Source organism: Acomys minous, assembly GCF_964271855.1.
Source record: "Acomys minous genome assembly, contig: scaffold_26, whole genome shotgun sequence".
In the NCBI taxonomy this organism is placed as follows: domain Eukaryota; kingdom Metazoa; phylum Chordata; class Mammalia; order Rodentia; family Muridae; genus Acomys; species Acomys minous.
In genome coordinates, this window is record NW_028182179.1 from 2,919,238 (window position 1) to 2,930,261 (window position 11,024).

The window sequence follows — 11,024 nt, forward strand, 5'->3', positions numbered from 1 at the left end:
GAGCTTTCACCGTTCAGCTAGTACATGTGTAGAAGCACAGCGCTAGCAGAAACGAACGTTTGTCGACGTTTTCTAACTCAGGGAACAAGTTGCACTCTTCTGAGATGCATTTGGGCAACTTTGTCAGAAATGAGTTTTTTGCCTAAGGAGACATGCCTATTTGCGCAGTAGTACAGATTCTGAGTATGTAACTGGGCTTGATGAAATCAGCATTTCTCTTGCTTCCCTGTGCGTAGGGAAGCTCAGTTTTAGTCACAGTAGCTCCCACAAGTGTCTCCTCAGTGTGTTCCCATTGCCTTAGAAACAGTGTATTTGCTGGGAGAAAAGTGAATTACTGTGCGCTTTCACTGTTCAGCAAATAACTGTGTAGAAGCACAGCGCTAGCAGAAAAGAACGTTTGTCGACGTTTTCTAACGCAGAGAAAAAGTTGCACACTTCTGAGATGCATTTGGGCAACTTTGTCAGAAATTAGTTTTTTGCCTACAGAGACATGCCTATTTGCGCAGTAGTACAGATTCTGAGTATGTAACTGGGCTTGATGAAATCAGCATTTCTCTAGCTTCCCTGTGCGTAGGGAAGCTCAGTTTTTGTCACAGTAGCTCCCACAAGTGTCTCCTCAGTGTGTTCCCATTTCCTTAGAAACAGTGTATTTGCTGGGAGAAAAGTGCATTACTGTGCGCTTTCACCGTTCAGCAAATACATGTGTAGAAGCACAGCGATAGCAGAAACGACCGTTTCTCGACGTTTTCTAACTCAGGGAAGAAGTTGCACACTTCTGAGATGCATTTGGGCAACTTTGTCAGAAATGAGTTTTTGCCTACAGAGACATGCCTATTTGCGCAGTAGTACAGATTCTGAGTATTTAACTGGGCTTGATGAAATCAGCATTTCTCTTGCTTCCCCGTGCGTAGGGAAGCTCAGTTTTAGTCCCAGTAGCTCCTACAAGTGTCTCCTCAGTGTGTTCCAATTTCCTTAGAAACAGTGTATTTGCTGGGAGAAAAGTGCATTACTGTGCGCTTTCACCGTTCAGCAAATAAATGTGTAGAAGCACATCGCTAGCAGAAAAGACCGTTTCCCGTAGTTTTCTAACTCAGAGAACAAGTTGCACACTTCTGAGATGCATTTGGGCAACTTTGTCAGAAATGAGTTTTTTGCCTACAGAGACATGCCTATTTGCGCAGTAGTACAGATTCTGAGTATGTAACTGGGCTGGATGAAATCAGCATTTCTCTTGCTTCCCTGTGTGTAGGGAAGCTCAGTTTTAGTCACAGTAGCTCCCACAAGTGTCTCCTCAGTGTGTTCCCATTTCCTTAGAAACAGTGTTTTTGCTGGGAGAAAAGTGCATTACTGTGTGCTTTCACCGTTCAGCAAATACATGTGTAGAAGCACAGTGCTAGCAGAAACGACCGTTTCTCGACGTTTTCTAACTCAGGGAACAAGTTGCACACTTCTGAGATGCATTTGGGCAACTATGTCAGAAAAGAGTTTTTTGCCTACAGAGGCATGCCAATTTGCGCAGTTGTACAGATTCTGAGTATGTAACTGGGCTTGATGAAAACAGAATTTCTCTTGCTTCCCTGTGCGTAGGAAAGCTCAGATTTAGTCACAGTAGCTCCCACAAGTGTCTCCTCAGTGTGTTCCCATTTCCTTAGAAACAGTGTATTTGCTGGGAGAAAAGTGCATTACTGTGTGATTTCACCGCTCAGCAAATAAATGTGTAGAAGCACAGCGCTAGCAGAAAAGACCGTTTCTCGACGTTTTCTAACACAGAGAACAAGTTGCACACTTCTGAGATGCATTTGGGCAACTTTGTCAGAAATGAGTCTTTTGCCTAAAGACACATGCCTATTTGCGCAGTAGTACAGATTCTGAGTATGTAACTGGGCTGGATGAAATCAGCATTTCTCTTGCTTCCCTGTGCGTAGGGAAGCTCAGTTTTAGTCACAGTTGCGCCCACAAGTGTCTCCTCAGTGTGTTCCAGTTCCTTAGAAGCAGTGTATTTGCTGGGAGAAAAATGCATTACTGTGCGCTTTCACCGTTCAGCAAATACATGTGTAGACGCACAGCGCTAGCAGAAAAGACCCTTTCTCGACGTTGTCTAACTCAGAGAACAAGTTGCACACTTCTGAGATGCATTTGGGCAACTTTGTCAAAAATGAGTTTTTTGCCTACAGAGACATGCCTATTTGCGCAGTAGTACAGATTCTGAGTATGTAACTGGGCTTGATGAAATCAGCATTTCTCTTGCTTCCCTGTGCGTAGAGAAGCTCAGTTTTAGTCACAGTAGCTCCCACAAGTGTCTCCTCAGTGTGTTCCCATTTCCTTAGAAACAGTGTATTTGCTGGGAGAAAAGTGCATTACTGTGCGCTTTCACCGTTCAGCAAATAAATGTGTAGAAGCACAGAGCTAGCAGAAAAGACCGTTTCTCGTAGTTTTCTAACTCAGAGAACAAGTTGCACACTTCTGAGATGCATTTGGGCAACTTTGTCAGAAATGAGTTTTTTGCCTACAGAAAGATGCCTATTTGCGCAGTAGTACAGATTCTGAGTATGTAACTGGGCTTGATGAAATCAGCATTTCTCTTGCTTCCCTGTGTGTAGGGAAGCTCAGTTTTAGTCACAGTAGCTCCCCCAAGTGTCTCCTCAGTGTGTTCCCATTTCCTTAGAAACAGTGTTTTTGCTGGGAGAAAAGTGCATTACTGTGTGCTTTCACCGTTCAGCAAATACATGTGTAGAAGCACAGTGCTAGCAGAAACGACGGTTTCTCGACGTTTTCTAACTCAGGGAACAAGTTGCACACTTCTGAGATGCATTTGGGCAACTATGTCAGAAAAGAGTTTTTTGCCTACAGAGGCATGCCAATTTGCGCAGTAGTACAGATTCTGAGTATGTAACTGGGCTTGATGAAATCAGAATTTCTCTTGCTTCCCTGTGCGTAGGGAAGCTCAGTTTTAGTCACAGTAGCTCCCACAAGTGTCTCCTCAGTGTGTTCCCATTTCCTTAGAAACAGTGTATTTGCTGGGAGAAAAGTGCATTACTGTGCGCTATCACCGTTCAGCAAATACATGTGTAGAAGCACAGCGCTAGCAGAAACGAACGTTTCTCGACGTTTTCTAACTCAGGGAACAAGTTGCACACTTCTGAGATGCATTTGGGCAACTTTGTCAGAAATGAGTTTTTTGCCTACAGAGACATGCCTATTTGCGCAGTAGTACGGATTCTGAGTATGTAACTGGGCTTGATGAAATCAGCATTTCTCTTGCTTCCCTGTGCGTAGGGAAGCTCAGTTTTAGTCACAGTAGCTCCCACCAGTGTCTCCTCAGTGTGTTCCCAGTTCCTTAGAAACAGTGTATTAGCTTGGAGAAAAGTGCATTACTGTGCGCTTTCACCGTTCAGCAAATACATGTGTAGAAGCACAGCGCTAGCAGAAACGACCATTTCTCGACGTTTTCTAACTCAGGGAACAGGTTGCACACTTCTGAGATGCATTTGGGCAACTTTGTCAGAAATGAGTTTTTTGCCTACAGAGACATGTCTATTTGCGCAGTAGTACAGATTCTGAGTATGTAACTGGGCTTTATGAAATCAGCATTTCTCTTGCTTCCCTGTGCGTAGGGAAGCTCAGTTTTAGTCACAGTAGCTCCCACAAGTGTCTCCTCAGTGTGTTCCCATTTCCTTAGAAACAGTGTATTTGCTGGGAGAAAAGTGCATTACTGTGCGCTTTCACCGTTCAGCAAATACATGTGTAGAAGCACAGCGCTAGCAGAAACAACCGCTTCTCGACGTTTTCTAACTCAGGGAAGAAGTTGCACACTTCTGAGATGCATTTGGGCAACTTTGTCAGAAATGAGTTTTTTGCCTACAGAGACATGCCTATTTGCGCAGTAGTACGGATTCTGAGTATGTAACTGGGCTTGATGAAATCAGCATTTCTCTTGCTTCCCTGTGCGTAGGGAAGCTCAGTTTTAGTCACAGTAGCTCCCACAAGTGTCTCCTCAGTGTGTTCCCAGTCCTTTAGAAACAGTGTATTTGCTGGGAGAAAAGTGCATTACTGTGCGCTTTCACCGTTCAGCAAATACATGTGTAGAAGCACAGCGCTAGCAGAAACTAACGTTTCTCGACGTTTTATACCTCAGGGAACAGGTTGCACACTTCTGAGATGCATTTGGGCAACTTTGTCAGAAATGAGTTTTTTGCCTACAGAGACATGCCTATTTGCGCAGTAGTACAGATTCTGAGTATGTAACTGGGCTTGATGAAATCAGCATTTCTCTTGCTTCCCTGTGCGTAGGGAAGCTCAGTTTTAGTAACAGTAGCTCCCACAAGTGTCTCCTCAGTGTGTTCCCATTTCCTTAGAAACAGTGTATTTCCTGGGAGAAAAGTGCATTACTGTGTGCTTTCACCATTCAGCAAATACATGTGTAGAAGCACAGCGCTGGCAGAAACGACCGTTTCTCGACGTTTTCTAACTCAGGGAACAGGTTGCACACTCTGAGATGCATTTGGGCAACTTTGTCAGAAATGAGTTTTTTGCCTACAGAGACATGTCTATTTGCGCAGGTGTACAGATTCTGAGTATGTAACTGGGCTTTATGAAATCAGCATTTCTCTTGGTTCCCTGTGCGTAGGGAAGCTCAGTTTTAGTCACAGTAGCTCCCACAAGTGTCTCCTCAGTGTGTTCCCGGTTCCTTAGAAACAGTGTATTTGCTGGGAGAAAAGTGCATTACTGTGCGCTTTCACCGTTCAGCAAATACATGTGTAGAAGCACAGCGCTAGCAGAAACGACCGTTTCTCGACATTTTCTAACTCAGGGAACAAGTTGCACACTTCTGAGATGCATTTGGGCAACTTTGTCAGAAATGAGTTTTTTGCCTAAAGAGACATGCCTATTTTCGCAGTAGTACAGATTCTGAGTATGTAACTGGGCTTGATGAAATCAGCATTTCTCTTGCTTCCCTGTGCGTAGGGAAGCTCAGTTTTAGTCACAGTAGCTCCCACAAGTGTCTCCTCAGTGTGTTCCCAGTTCCTTAGAAACAGTGTATTTGCTGGGTGAAAAGTGCATTACTGTGCGCTTTCACCATTCAGCAAATACATGTGTAGAAGCACAGCGCTAGCAGAAACGAACGTTTCTCGACGTTTTCTAACTCAGGGAACAAGTTGCACACTTCTGAGATGCATTTGGGCAACTTTGTCAGAAATGAGTTTTTTGTCTAAAGAGACATGCCTATTTGCGCAGTAGTACAGATTCTGAGTATGTAACTGGGCTTAATGTAATCAGCATTTCTCTTGCTTCCCTGTGCGTAGGGAAGCTCAGTTTTAGTCACAGTAGCTCCCACAAGTGTCTCCTCAGTGTTTTCCAATTTCCTTAGAAACAGTGTATTTGCTGGGAGAAAAGTGCATTACTGTGCGCTTTCACCGTTCAGCAAATACATGTGTAGAAGCACAGCGCTAGCAGAAACGACCGTTTCTCGACGTTTTCTAACTCAGGGAACAAGTTGCACACTTCTGAGATGCATTTGGGCAACTTTGTCAGAAATGAGTTTTTTGCCTACAGAGACATGCCTATTTGCGCAGTAGTACAGATTCTGAGTATGTAACTGGGCTTTATGAAATCAGCATTTCTCTTGCTTCCCTGTACGTAAGGAAGCTCAGTTTTAGTCACAGTACCTCCCACAAGTGTCTCCTCAGTGTGTTCCCATTTCCTTAGAAACAGTGTATTTGCTGGGAGAAAAGTGCATTACTGTGCGCTTTCACCGTTCAGCAAATACATGTGTAGAAGCACAGCGCTAGCAGAAACGAAGGTTTCTTGACGTTTTCTAACTCAGGGAACAGGTTGCACACTTCTGAGATGCATTTGGGCAACTTTGTCAGAAATGAGTTTTTTGCCTACAGAGACATGTCTATTTGTGCAGTAGTACAGATTCTGAGTATGTAACTGGGCTTTATGATATCAGCATTTCTCTTGCTTCCCTGTGCGTAGGGAAGCTCAGTTTTACTCACAGTAGCTCCCACAAGTGTCTCCTCAGTGTGTTCCCATTTCCTTAGAAACAGTGTATTTGCTGGGAGAAAAGTGCATTACTGTGCGCTTTCACCGTTCAGCAAATACATGTGTAGAAGCACAGCGCTAGCAGAAATGACCGTTTCTCGACGTTTTCTAACTCAGGGAACAAGTGGCACACTTCTGAGATGCATTTGGGCAACTTTGTCAGAAATGAGTTTTTTGCCTACAGAGACATGTCTATTTGCGCAGTAGTACAGATTCTGAGTATGTAACTGTTCTTGATGAAATCAGCATTTCTCTTGCTTCCCTGTGCATAGGGAAGCTCAGTTTTAGTCACAGTAGCTCCCACAAGTGTCTCCTCAGTGTGTTCCCATTTCCTTAGAAACAGTGTATTTGCTGGGAGAAAAGTGCATTACTGTGCGCTTTCACCGTTCAGCAAATACATGTGTAGAAGCACAGCGCTAGCAGAAACGACCGTTTCTCGACGTTTTCTAACTCAGGGATCAAGTTGCACACTTCTGAGATGCATTTGGGCAACTTTGTCAGAAATGAGTTTTTTGCCTAAAGAGACATGCCTATTTGCGCAGTAGTACAGATTCTGAGTATGTAACTGGGCTGGATGAAATCAGCATTTCTCTTGCTTCCCTGTGCGTAGGGAAGCTCAGTTTTAGTCACAGTAGCTCCCACAAGTGTCTCCTCAGTGTGTTCCCATTTCCTTAGAAACAGTGTATTTGCTGGGAGAAATGTGCATTACTGTGCGCTTTAACCGTTCAGCAAATACATGGGTAGAAGCACAGCGCTAGCAGAAACGACCGTTTCTCGACGTTTTCTAACTCAGAGAACAAGTTGCACACTTCTGAGATGCATTTGGGCAACTTTGTCAGAAATGAGTTTTTTGCCTACAGAGACATGCCTATTTGCGCAGTAGTACAGATTCTGAGTATGTAACTGGGCTTGATGAAATCAGCATTTCTCTTGCTTCCCTGTGCGTAGGGAAGCTCAGTTTTAGTCACAGTAGCTCCCACAAGTGTCTCCTCAGTGTGTTCCCATTTCCTTAGAAACAGTGTATTTGCTGGGAGAAAAGTGCATTACTGTGTGCTTTCACCGTTCAGCAAATACATGTGTAGAAACACAGCGCTAGCAGAAACGACCGTTTCTCGACGTTTTCTAACTCAGGGAACAAGTGGCAAACTTCTGATATGCATTTGGGCAACTTTGTCTGAAATGACTTTTTTGCCTACAGAGACATGCCTATTTGCGCAGTAGTACAGGTTCTGAGTATGTAACTGGGCTTGATGGAATCAGCATTTCTCTTTCTTCCCTGTGTGTAGGGAAGCTCAGTTTTAGTCACAGTAGCTCCCACAAGTTTCTCCTCAGTGTGTTCCCATTTCCTTTGAAACAGTGTATTTGCTGGGAGAAAAGTGCATTACTGTGCGCTTTCACCGTTCAGCAAATACATGTGTAGAAGCACAGCGCTAGCTGAAACGACCGTTTCTCGACGTTTTCTAACTCAGGGAAGAAGTTGCACACTTCTGAGATGCATTTGGGCAACTTTGTCAGAAGTGAGTTTTTTACCTAAAGAGACATGCCTATTTGCGCAGTAGTACACATTCTGAGTATGTAACTGGGCTTGATGAAATCAGCATTTCTCTTGCTTCACTGTGCGTAAGGAAACTCAGTTTTAGTCACAGTAGCTCCCACAAGTGTCTCCTCAGTGTGTTCCCATTTCCTTAGAAACAGTGTATTTGCTGGGAGAAAAGTGCATTACTGTGCGCTTTCACCGTTCAGCAAATACATGTGAAGAAGCATAGCGCTAGCTGAAACGACCGTCTCTCGACGTTTTCTAACTCAGGGAACAAGATGCACACTTCTGAGATGCATTTGGGCAACTTTGTCAGAAATGAGTTTTTTGCCTAAAGACACATGCCTATTTGCACACTAGTACAGATTCTGAGTATGTAAATGGGCTTGATGAAATCAGCATTTCTCTTGCTTCCCTGTGCGTAGGGAAGCTCAGTTTTAGTCACAGTAGCTCCCACAAGTGTCTCCTCAGTGTGTTGCCAGTTCCTTAGAAACAGTGTATTTGCTGGGAGAAAAGTGCATTACTGTGCGCTTTCACCGTTCAGCATATACATGTGTAGAAACACAGCGCTAGCAGAAAAGAACGTTTCTCGACGTTTTCTAACTCAGGGAACAAGTTGCACACTTCTGAGATGCATTTGGGCAACTTTGTCAGAAATGAGTTTTTTGCCTACAGAGACATGCCTATTTGCGCAGTAGTACAGATTCTGAGTATGTAACTGGGCTTGATGAAATCAGCATTTCTCTTGCTTCCCTGTGCGTAGGGAAGCTCAGTTTTAGTCACAGTAGCTCCCACAAGTGTCTCCTCAGTGTGTTCCCATTTCCTTAGAAACAGTGTATTTGCTGGGAGGAAAGTGCATTACTGTGTGCTTTCACCGTTCAGCAAATACATGGGTAGAAGCACAGCGCTAGCAGAAACGACCGTTTCTCGACGTTTTCTAACTCAGGGAACAAGTTGCACACTTCTGAGATGCATTTGGGCAACTTTGTCAGAAATGAGTTTTTTACCTACAGAGACATGCCTATTTGCGCAGTAGTACAGATTCTGAGTATGTAACTAGGCTTGATGAAATCAGCATTTCTCTTGCTTCCCTGTGCGTAGGGAAGCTCAGTTTTAGTCACAGTAGCTTCCACAAGTGTCTCCTCTGTGTGTTCCCATTTCCTTGGAAACAGTGTATTTGCTGGGAGAAAAGTGCATTACTGTGCGCTTTCACCATTCAGCAAATACATGTGTAGAAGCACAGCGCTAGCAGAAATGAACGTTTCTCAACGTTTTCTAACTCAGGGAACAAGTTGCACACTTCTGAGATGCATTTGGGCAACTTTGTCAGAAATGAGTTTTTTGCCTACAGAGACATGCCTATTTGCGCAGTAGTACAGATTCTGAGTATGTAACTGGGCTTGATGAAATCAGCATTTCTCTTGCTTCCCTGTGCGTAGGGAAGCTCAGTTTTAGTCACAGTAGCTCCCACAAGTGTCTCCTCAGTGTGTTCCCATTTCCTTAGAAACAGTGTATTTGCTGGGAGGAAAGTGCATTACTGTGCGCTTTCACCGTTCAGCAAATACATGGGTAGAAGCACAGCGCTAGCAGAAACGACCGTTTCTCGACGTTTTCTAACTCAGGGAACAAGTTGCACACTTCTGAGATGCATTTGGGCAACTTTGTCAGAAATGAGTTTTTTGCCTACAGAGACATGCCTATTTGCGCAGTAGTACAGATTCTGAGTATGTAACTGGGCTTGATGAAATCAGCATTTCTCTTGCTTCCCTGTGCGTAGGGAAGCTCAGTTTTAGTCACAGTAGCTCCCACAAGTGTCTCCTCTGTGTGTTCCCATTTCCTTGGAAACAGTGTATTTGCTGGGAGAAAAGTGCATTACTGTGCGCTTTCACCGTTCAGCAAATACATGTGTAGAAGCACAGCGCTAGCAGAAATGACCGTTTCTCAACGTTTTCTAACTCAGGGAACAAGTTGCACACTTCTGAGATGCATTTGGGCAACTTTGTCAGAAATGAGTTTTTTGCCTACAGAGACATGCCTATTTGCGCAGTAGTACAGATTCTGAGTATGTAACTGGGCTTGATGAAATCAGCATTTCTCTTGCTTCCCTGTGCGTAGGGAAGCTCAGTTTTAGTCACAGTAGCTCCCACAAGTGTCTCCTCAGTGTGTTCCCATTTCCTTAGGAACAGTGTATTTGCTGGGAGAAAAGTGCATTACTGTGCGCTTTCACCGTTCAGCAAATACATGTGTAGAAGCACAGCGCTAGCAGAAACGACCGTTTCTTGACGATTTCTCACTCAGGGAACAAGATGCACACTTCTGAGATGCATTTGGGCAACTTTGTCAGAAATGAGTTTTTGCCTAAAGAGACATGCCTATTTGCGCAGTAGTACAGATTCTGAGTATGTAACTGGGCTTGATGAAATCAGCATTTCTCTAGCTTCCCTGTGCGTAGGGAAGCTCAGTTTTAGTCACAGTAGCTCCCACAAGTGTCTCCTCAGTGTGTTCCCATTTCCTTAGAAACAGTGTATTTGCTGGGAGAAAAGTGCATCACTGTGCGCTTTTACCGTTCAGCAAATACATGTGTAGAAGCACAGCGCTAGCAGAAACGAAGGTTTCTCGACGTTTTCTAACTCAGGGAACAAGTTGCACACTTCTGAGATGCATTTGGGTAACTTTCTCAAAAATGAGTTTTTTGCCTACAGAGACATGCCTATTTGCGCAGTAGTACAGATTCAGAGTATGTAACTGCGCTTGATGAAATCAGCATTTCTCTTGCTTCCCTGTGCGTAGGGAAGCTCAGTTTTAGTCACAGTAGCTCCCACAAGTGTCTCCTCAGTGTGTTCCCATTTCCTTAGAAACAGTGTATTTGCTGGGAGAAAAGTGCATTACTGTGCGCTTTCACCGTTCAGCAAATACATGTGTAGAAGCACAGAGCTAGCTGAAACGACCGTTTCTCGACGTTTTCTAACTCAGGGAACAAGTTGCACACTTCTGAGATGCATTTGGGCAACTTTGTCAGAAATGAGTTTTTTGCCTACAGAGACATGCCTATTTGCGCAGTACTACAGATTCTGAGTATGTAACTGGGCTGGATGAAATCAGCATTTCTCTTGCTTCCCTGTGCGTAGGGAAGCTCAGTTTTAGTCACAGTAGCTCCCACAAGTGTCTCCTCAGTGTGTTCCCATTTCCTTAGAAACAGTGTATTTGCTGGGAGGAAAGTGCATTACTGTGCGCTTTAACCATTCAGCAAATACATATGTAGAAGCAAAGCGCTAGCAGAAACGAACGTTTCTCGACGTTTTCTAACTCAGGGAACAGGTTGCACACTTCTGCGTTGCATTTGGGCAACTTTGTCCGAAATGAGTTTTTTGCCTACAGAGACATGTCTATTTGCGCAGAGGTACAGATTCTGAGTATGTAACTGGGCTTGATGAAATCAGCA